This window comes from Schistocerca nitens, chromosome 7, assembly GCF_023898315.1.
Source record: "Schistocerca nitens isolate TAMUIC-IGC-003100 chromosome 7, iqSchNite1.1, whole genome shotgun sequence".
In the NCBI taxonomy this organism is placed as follows: Eukaryota; Metazoa; Arthropoda; class Insecta; order Orthoptera; family Acrididae; genus Schistocerca; species Schistocerca nitens.
The window spans coordinates 355,601,368-355,609,954 of NC_064620.1; positions in this window are offsets into that span (position 1 = coordinate 355,601,368).

Sequence of the window (8,587 nt, forward strand, 5' to 3'; positions counted from 1 at the left end):
CAGGTTGAGGTATCAAGTTGAAATTCACGTCAAACCCTAAGGTCTACGGTCCCTTGGCGGTGTGAAAAATTAAGTTTTTAAGTCACTGCAGTCAAAAGATACGGCCAGTTACATCGCATATTTTGATACTCGCAAACTCACTCATCAAAACCAATAGATGAACTGTCTATATACACAACGAAGTTTGTACGGAACGCTCAGAGCGCCAATCCGCCTAGCACCTGCCCGGATTTTTTTAATCTTGTAAACATTTCTATAACCGATATTGACAACTGTTTACATTTTTCTGACAAGCTATTTGTTTCCTAAACTATGTGTTGTACACCGCTGTAATTACCATAGGCATCTTCAGTGGTGTATATGGATACTGTTTGCAAAATGGACAGCGAATAGTCATGCTTGTTGCAGAAGTTTTATTGCAAGAATAACGAACATTTAGCAAGCAATAATCTGTTTTCCTTATGTTAATGATTAACGGAAACTACCTCGGCTGTATTTTTTGTTTTGTGTGACGATTGGTTTCGTTTCTTTGAACATCTTCAAGTTGCCGAGTTGTGCGGAAGTTTTCTATACGCAGCATGCCGTATCGGCTCGCCATACTTCCGCCAAGCGGTCGGCAGAATGAATACGATCAGAGTTCTTGGATGTTGCCTTTAACATTACATACGAAAGCCAGATCATCTACGTCTTAACTTCAGCACAATTCGGCAACCTGAAGATGTTCAAAGAGAGGAAGCCGCCCGTAACGCAGTAAATGTGTAAAAGTACAGCTGAGATGGTTTTCATTAAACGTTATCATAGTCAGCTGTGGGCTCAACATAATAAAGATTATTGTTTTCCTTATTTTCTGGGGTTGTAAGCGAGAAAAAGTTTAGAAAAGGTGTTTATAAAATAGAATGACCACGAGAAAAACTGCAAACTTTCAACCAGTTTCCCACGTGGGAGAAAGCTACTTGGCTTACAAATAATAAATTAGACGCTGGTCTGACACCCTTTGAAGACGCCTTGTAAAAAAGGCGAAAAGCGTCTGGGTGCATAAAGTAAAACAAAAAGTTACTGTGCAGCATGCAAAAGGCGTTCCTCATCTACTGCAATTTATATACAGGTGCTGCGAAAGTGGCCTCCAGGAAGAAAAAACTTACAGACTGTGCGACGTGGATTAACACTGCCTCGAAACGAGTACGCAGTTTCTAACTGCTGTACTTGGCTAGTTGTGTGAAACCTTTGATCTACACCCATGATAAAAACTATATACTTTATTTCAATGCACAAACATCGTACGAACTAAATAAACCTAGAAAATACAAATTTTTCTCTGTCATTTAATACAATGTAATATGGCGTAAATTTTAGCCTCTTCAAAGTATCCATCCTTTGGCCTTAGATTAGCTGTACAAACTCTTTGACATTTTGGAGTTAAGATTTTATAGTTTTTTCCAGATATTGCATTCGAACACGTCTGTAAATTGTTCTCTAGATCTTCAACATTAGGCAGCCTCAGTTTTCTGACCTTCCTGTCAATGTTACCCCGTAAGAGTTCAATAAGATTTATGTCAGGTGACTGACTTGACCAGATCATATTCTTCAGTTCCCCACATTTCTCTTTTATACTGACATACCCTCTGCACAATTTACAAGCATGTTTGGGATCATTGTCCTGCTGCAGAACAAACTCGACCAGATAGAATTACATTGTTGATCAGTATCCTGTGATGTCCTTCCTTCTTTAATTCTCCATAATTCCCGCTAGATCGTCGGCTTTTATCAGTCGCAAAAGATCCCCACATCATGACTGACGCTCCACGAAGTCGAAGCAAAAATATTCGATTATTGTTCCCAAATACCTGTACTTCATACTTAGATTAATTTGTGAATAACACTTTGGACCGTTGCTGCACGCTCCAGTTTTTATGTTGCTGTGCACATTGCAATCTCTTCACCTTATTTTATCTGCGTAATAAAAGTTTTTGACCCTGTAAACCATATTCACAAAAAACGGCGCTGCACTTTTGAGACAAAGATTGGAGCTGCTCGCATACTGTTTACTCTGACGTTTACTTTGTTTACGGAGTTACTCGGGATCTCCCAGATCGCGTAACGAACTGTCGATTGGGCTAAGGAAGCTTTTGTTGCCATTATTCTACTAGAATAGCCAACCTAATGCAGAGCTACAATTACAGCATGTTTTTCAATTCCAGTCTCCTGGTTCTGTCCCATTATGAAGTGATATAATGCGAAACTGATCGTGTATAAAAACTCACTGCTAGATCCACGCAAAGTACAGTAAAATACTACGGAGGCCTATATGAATAGAAAAGTCTTAAGTAAAGGAACGTCAATGTTGTTGATTTTCATCAGCATCCCACTATGCGAACAACCACTCAAATACACAACAGAGACGCTTCGTCATTAGATGTTTATACTTGTTTTATTATCAGAACGGGGATATGATGTAATATTATTCATGAATCCATAGTTGTAATAGGTGATCGAAAACTTTTGACCGGTAGTGCAATCAGTGCCGCTACGGTCGCAGGTTCGAATCCTGCCTCGGGCATGGATGTGTGTGATGTCCTTAGGTTAGTTAGGTTTAACTAGTTCTAAGTTCTAGGGGACTAATGACCTCAGCAGTTGAGTCCCATAGTGCTCAGAGCCATTTTTTTTGCAATCAGTGCAATCAGTAAATTATAACAGCGTTGTAAATTTTTATATTCGGTCAGTAATTATATGAAATACCGTACAATTATGAGAGTCAAGTGTATGTGAAAATGTGTTTGTTTATATGTATACCTGCTGAAGTCGATGACTTGCTCGACGTGTTTGTATTTTTTGTACCATCTCTGAGGGAAATGACGGACTGCAGAAGATCATAGACCTTTTCAGTCAGTATTTGGACCGTAGTTTTTTCTGCGGTGGCATAATTTATTAAGAGGTTTTGGGTGCTATTTAATTTCGATGAATTTCCTCGCAGTTGGGTAGGAGGAAGATTTCTTATTTTCATCTTCTTCATTTATGACTGAGTGAAAAGCCTCCCGGTCGAAGAAACCTCAACTGGGATTAGTTTTGTTTCTTCTTCTTATCATTGTGAGACTGGAAATGTAGTTCATGTTAAATTTCCGTCACATTTTGTAGAGACTGTCTGAAATACGATTGCTTAATTCGTTATTTTGCTGCATCATGCTGCTAAATCATCCCAAGACGTTGTGGGATCGTCTGTGGACGATCTCGTTGACTTCCTTATTATCTTGAGGCATCTGATGAAGTGAGTCTGATAGGGCTTCTAGAATGATGTCGGGAGGGAAAGAGTAGTTGAATTTTATTTGTAGGACCACTTTGTTGAAGCGATGCTTTGAATCCGTCAAGAAGTAACTGTCAAGCCCGAATCTGACACATTGTTCTTTGATTCTTTCCAGTACGTTTTTGGCGTCGAGGGTTTCGTGTCGAGAATTTGTGGGAGAGTAGTGACGTAGATTTCCAGCAGTATGCAGCATCCTCCGGTCAGTAGAATTCTTTTTGCGTGGCTTGTTGACAGGATGCGTACTTTGAGATCCATATTGGAGGACGGGGCGGACAAAGATTTTATGTGGAAGAAGAGACACTGTTTGGTGAACTCCACGTGTCCAGCGTATTTTAATGCGTTGCTTTTCTACACTTCTCTATTAGTTACCAAACTGTGAGCGTCGAGTTCCTGCTGTATGTAAAACTTCGTATACAAGGTATTTTACAATTCCTATGATAAGATTCTAGAGGCTGTAGAGGAGATTTAATAGATAAACGCCTGATAAGGAACACATTTCCGGAAATTTAAAGTTTGAATGTAAAATAAGTTTGAAGATCGCATCACCGTCAAATTTCTCTCTTCACGGTAACGACACAGCAGAGACAGTGAGGTTCTGACCTGTGAGTGGTACAAGAGGCCTTGGCATGGGCAGTGTTCCGAGACAGTTCTCGCTGTCAGGTTTCCGTCTGCGTGACGAAGGAAGTCCTCTTCAAAGCCGACAGTGCATCGCGTCCGTGCAGGAGCACAGTCAACGCCTCTCGTTGCGAACATATCAGTTTGTCGCAGTTGTTCTAGTCCGTGGAAACGCTTGTGATGGCACGATTACATCCGGAATTGACTATGGTACCCTCTTCTCTGATTGTATGTGTACCGTGAAGTGGGAGATTTGAAACTGATCTGATCTTCAAACTTATATTATATACAGACGAAGCATTTCCAAACTTGGCTTCCTCATCAAAACATGTACCAAGTGGCGCGTGGTCTTAGGCACCTTGCCACGGTTTGCGCGGCTCTCGCTGTCGGAGGTTCCAATCATCCTCGGACATGGGTGTATGTGTTGTAAATTAGTTAAAGTTAGATTAAGTAGTGTGTAAGCCTAGGGACCGATGGATGACATCAGCAGTTTCGTCCCATAGAAACTTACCACAAATTTCTAAATCTACTAAGTCCTCTCCACAACCCCTAGAAGCCTGTGGCAGTAGTTGTGAAAGCCCGCATCTCGTGGTCGTGCGGTAGCGTTCTCGCTTCCCACGCCCGGGTTCCCGGGTTCGATTCCCGGCGGGGTCAGGGATTTTCTCTGCCTCGTGATGACTGGGTGTTGTGTGCTGTCCTTAGGTTAGTTAGGTTTAAGTAGTTCTAAGTTCTAGGGGACTTATGACCTCAGCAGTTGAGTCCCATAGTGCTCAGAGCCATTTGAACCATTTTTGAAGTAGTTGTGAAACAACCTGCCTATTGGCTCATACAAATTATGAAATCGATGAACGTATAGCAATTTTTGTATGTAAAAAGATACTTTTTTTTACTGAGAAACGTACTACATGTACCTGCGAACTGTTCTCTACTAAATGTATTTCCGTTCTTGTCAAAATGATATTAACATGCTGCAATTTTAAACTCGACGAAATGTGAACATTTCATATGGGTGGTGTAACTGAGGTACTTCTGCTCGTTGTCCAGCAGTTCTTCCCAAAAACAGGATTCAGACGTAAAGTCCATTCAGCGTGCTACGTGGATTAAGTAACAGATACGCCTTTATACTTTCCATTGCATTTTTATTGCTTAAAGTGTCATAGGTGGCCCGTCGCAAAACCTCTGATAAACAGAGCTCTCTAGAGAGCCAACTCTATGATAAAGGCTTTTGAACAATTTCCCTATTGTTCACCACCGTTTTTTAGATACTACAATTAAAATTACGACATCAAGTTAATTTGACATACATACAAAACTGTTCAGATCCTCTAATCAATTTCAGACATACAGTTCGGCTAAAAAGCAATGATACCATAGAAGTTAACATCAGATATGGTGGACAGATAATGAATTTTATGCGAGGTCCGATTGGTCGCGAAATGGAAAACACTATGAAAATGAAAAATGTTTTATTTGCAACAGTTAGCTGCAACTTCCAGCTAGTTATCTACACAGTCGCCGATCTGATTTAGACATCTCTCGTAGCGTTTTACAAACTTTCCAACGCCCTCGTCACAGAAGACAGCCACCTGTGCTTTCCATCGATTCTCTACACTGGTCTACGGCTCGTTGTCTGTGCCGAAATGTTGTCTTCATAGCCAGTGATTCATGTGAGCAGAGATAAAACGCAGAGTGAACCCTTTACGGGCCGTATTGTGGTTGATCAAACACTTACCATCGAAAACGCTGCAGGAGCACCTTTATTGACCCTGCAGAATGCGGCCGAGAATTATCTTCAAGAAGGAAACGCATCACAATTATGTTATGTGGGCTGCATAGCTTCAGGCGATATTTCTCATCAGGCATTCGTACTTGGTGGGAGACACTATTGTTCTAGGCATCTTTGCGTGCTCACTGAGCGCTCAGAACTGAAAAGAGCGACCTGACGCGATCGACGGGCGTGCTAGAGACACTGCCCAACACATCTGCGCAAAGCTTTTTCGGATTTTCGCAGTGGTTTCCATTTCTCGACCGATCGGACCTTACTTTCCGAATAGCCCTCGTAGTTTCCTTATTTACATGAAGACGAAATGAAGCACAACTTTTCTACCATGTTTTCGATGTATATTTGTTTAATTACTTTGAAAATTAGTGACTTTCTTTGCATACGTTTTGTATACAAGTGGATAATAATAATTCGCATGTTATTTCAAAACTTTGTTTCATGTGTTTTGGCTAGCAGACGAAACTGAGTAGCACTACATTACTAGATTTCGTTGTATGGTAATTAGGACAGAATGCGATAATTTCAGAAGTTTCTATGAATTGACCAGATTCTATAGCTTTGATGTGTTGACGTTTCATAATCGTTTCCATTTTGTAATAACCACAAAGTAGAATTTCTGGTATTGGCATTATAATTATCTTGTTAATCAGGATCTGGACGATCACCTGCCCCTAAAGAACTAAGAGTTATTGCATCGATTAGTATACTTCCTAAAGTGGTCTGTTACGCATCAGAGGACAATTTCAAATCCCATGCTTTATTTCAGACAGTAAAATATCTAACTCTGTGTACGTTTTCATGTGGATTGAAGGAAGCAACGAGAGATGGGAGAGGGTAGAACGTAGCGGCGGCGGAGAGCCGTCGCCTGCGTCCTCTGGAGTAGCGCCAAGTCGGCCACCGACCTCGGGTGTCCCCTTCAGCGAACGGATCTGCGTCAATAGTGCCTCGCGAACCATTCCATGATGCGTATCGAAGAGGTTTCTGGGTTTACCAAATTGTTCAAATGGCTCTGAGCACTATGGGACTTAACAGCTGAGGTCATAAGTCCCCTTAGAACTACTTAAACCTAACTAACCTAAGGACATCACACACATCCATGCCCGAGGCAGGATTCGAACCTGCGACCGTAGCAGTCGCGCGGTTCCAGACTGCAGCGCCTAGAACCGCTCGGCCACCTGGGTTTACCGCGAGGCATATCAACACACTTCTGCTGTTCGGCTCTTTTGTCTCACCTACATCTGTACACATACTCCATATGCCACCGTAGGGTGCGCGGCAGAGGGTACCCTCTACCATTACTAGTCATTCCTTTTCTTTCCACTCGCAAAAAGAGTGAGCGAAATACGACTGTCTGTATGCCGCCGTATGAGCTATAATTTCTGGTATCTGATCTTCGTCGTCCTTATGTATGTTGGCGGCTGTACAATCGTTCTCCATTGAACCTCAAATGCCTGTTCTCAAAATTTTCTCAATTGTGTTCCTCGAAAACAACGTCGCATTCTATCCAGGGATTTCCATTGGAGTTCCCGAAGCATCCCCGTAACACTAGCGTGTTGTCCGAACATACTGGTAACAAATCTAGCAACCCCCTTTTGAACTGCCTCGATGACGCCCTTCAATCCAACCTGGTACGGATCCCAAACGGCCGACCGTGCGGTTCTAGGCGCTTCAGTCCGGAACGGCGCGACCGCTATGGTCGCAGGTTCGAATCCTGCCTTGGGCATGGATGTGTGTGTGATGTCCTTAGGTTAGTTAGGTTTAAGTAGTTATAAGTTCTAGGGGACTGATGACCTCAGATGTTAAGTCCCATAGTGCTCAGAGCCATTTTTTTTTATCTCAAACACTCGAGCAGTACTCAAAGGTAGATCGCATCAGCGTTGTATATGCAGCATCCTTTACAGTTGAACCACACTTTTTCAGAATTCTCCCAATATACCAAAGTCGACCATTCGCCTTTCCTATCACAATCCTCCCATGCACGTCCCATTTTGTATCGCTTTGCAACGATGCGCTGCCAAGCAACACACTGGTAATGCTGTACCCGAACATTGCGGGTTTGTTCTTCCTAGTCAACCGCATTAACTTACAATTTTCTACGTTTAGAGCCAGCTGCCATTCATCACACCAACTACAAGTGTCGTCTAAGTCATATTGTATCCCCCTACAGTTACTCAACTTTGACACTTTCCCATACAGCACGGTATCGTCAGCAACCAACCGTAAATGGCTGCCAACCCTGACGGCCAGATTATTTATATAAATCTAAAATAATAGTGAGCAACGGCCTTGCCGCAATAGTAACACTGGTTCCTGTCAGATCACCGAAGTTAAGCGTTATCGGGCTGGGCTAGCACTCGGATGGGTGACCGTCCGGTCTGCCGAGCGCTGGTGGCAAGCGGGGTGCAGTCAGTCCTTGTGAGGCAAACTGAGAAGCTACTTGACTGAGAATCAGCGGCTCCAGTCACGAAAACTGACAACGGCCGGGAGAGCAGTGTGCTGACCACATGCCGCTCCGTATCCGCATCCAGTGACACCCCTGGACTGAGAGGATGACACGGCGGCCAGTCGGTTCCACTAGGCCTTCCAAGGCCTGTTCGGACTGAGTTTTTAGCGTTTAAAAATAAGAGCGGTTCTATTACACTTCCCTGGGGCACTCCTGACGAGACCCCTGTCTCTGATGAATACTCGCCGTTCAGGACAACGCACTGGATTCGATTACTTAAGAAGCCTTCGAGCCAGTCACATATCTGGGAACTTATTTCATATGTTCGTACCTTCGTTAACAGTCTGCAGTCATCACACAAACTCTGCTGTTAAATATATCTTCTACCTCCAGGAATGGAACCGGCTGCCTGCCGACTGAATATTTCCTCATGGCCTCGGTTCGGAAG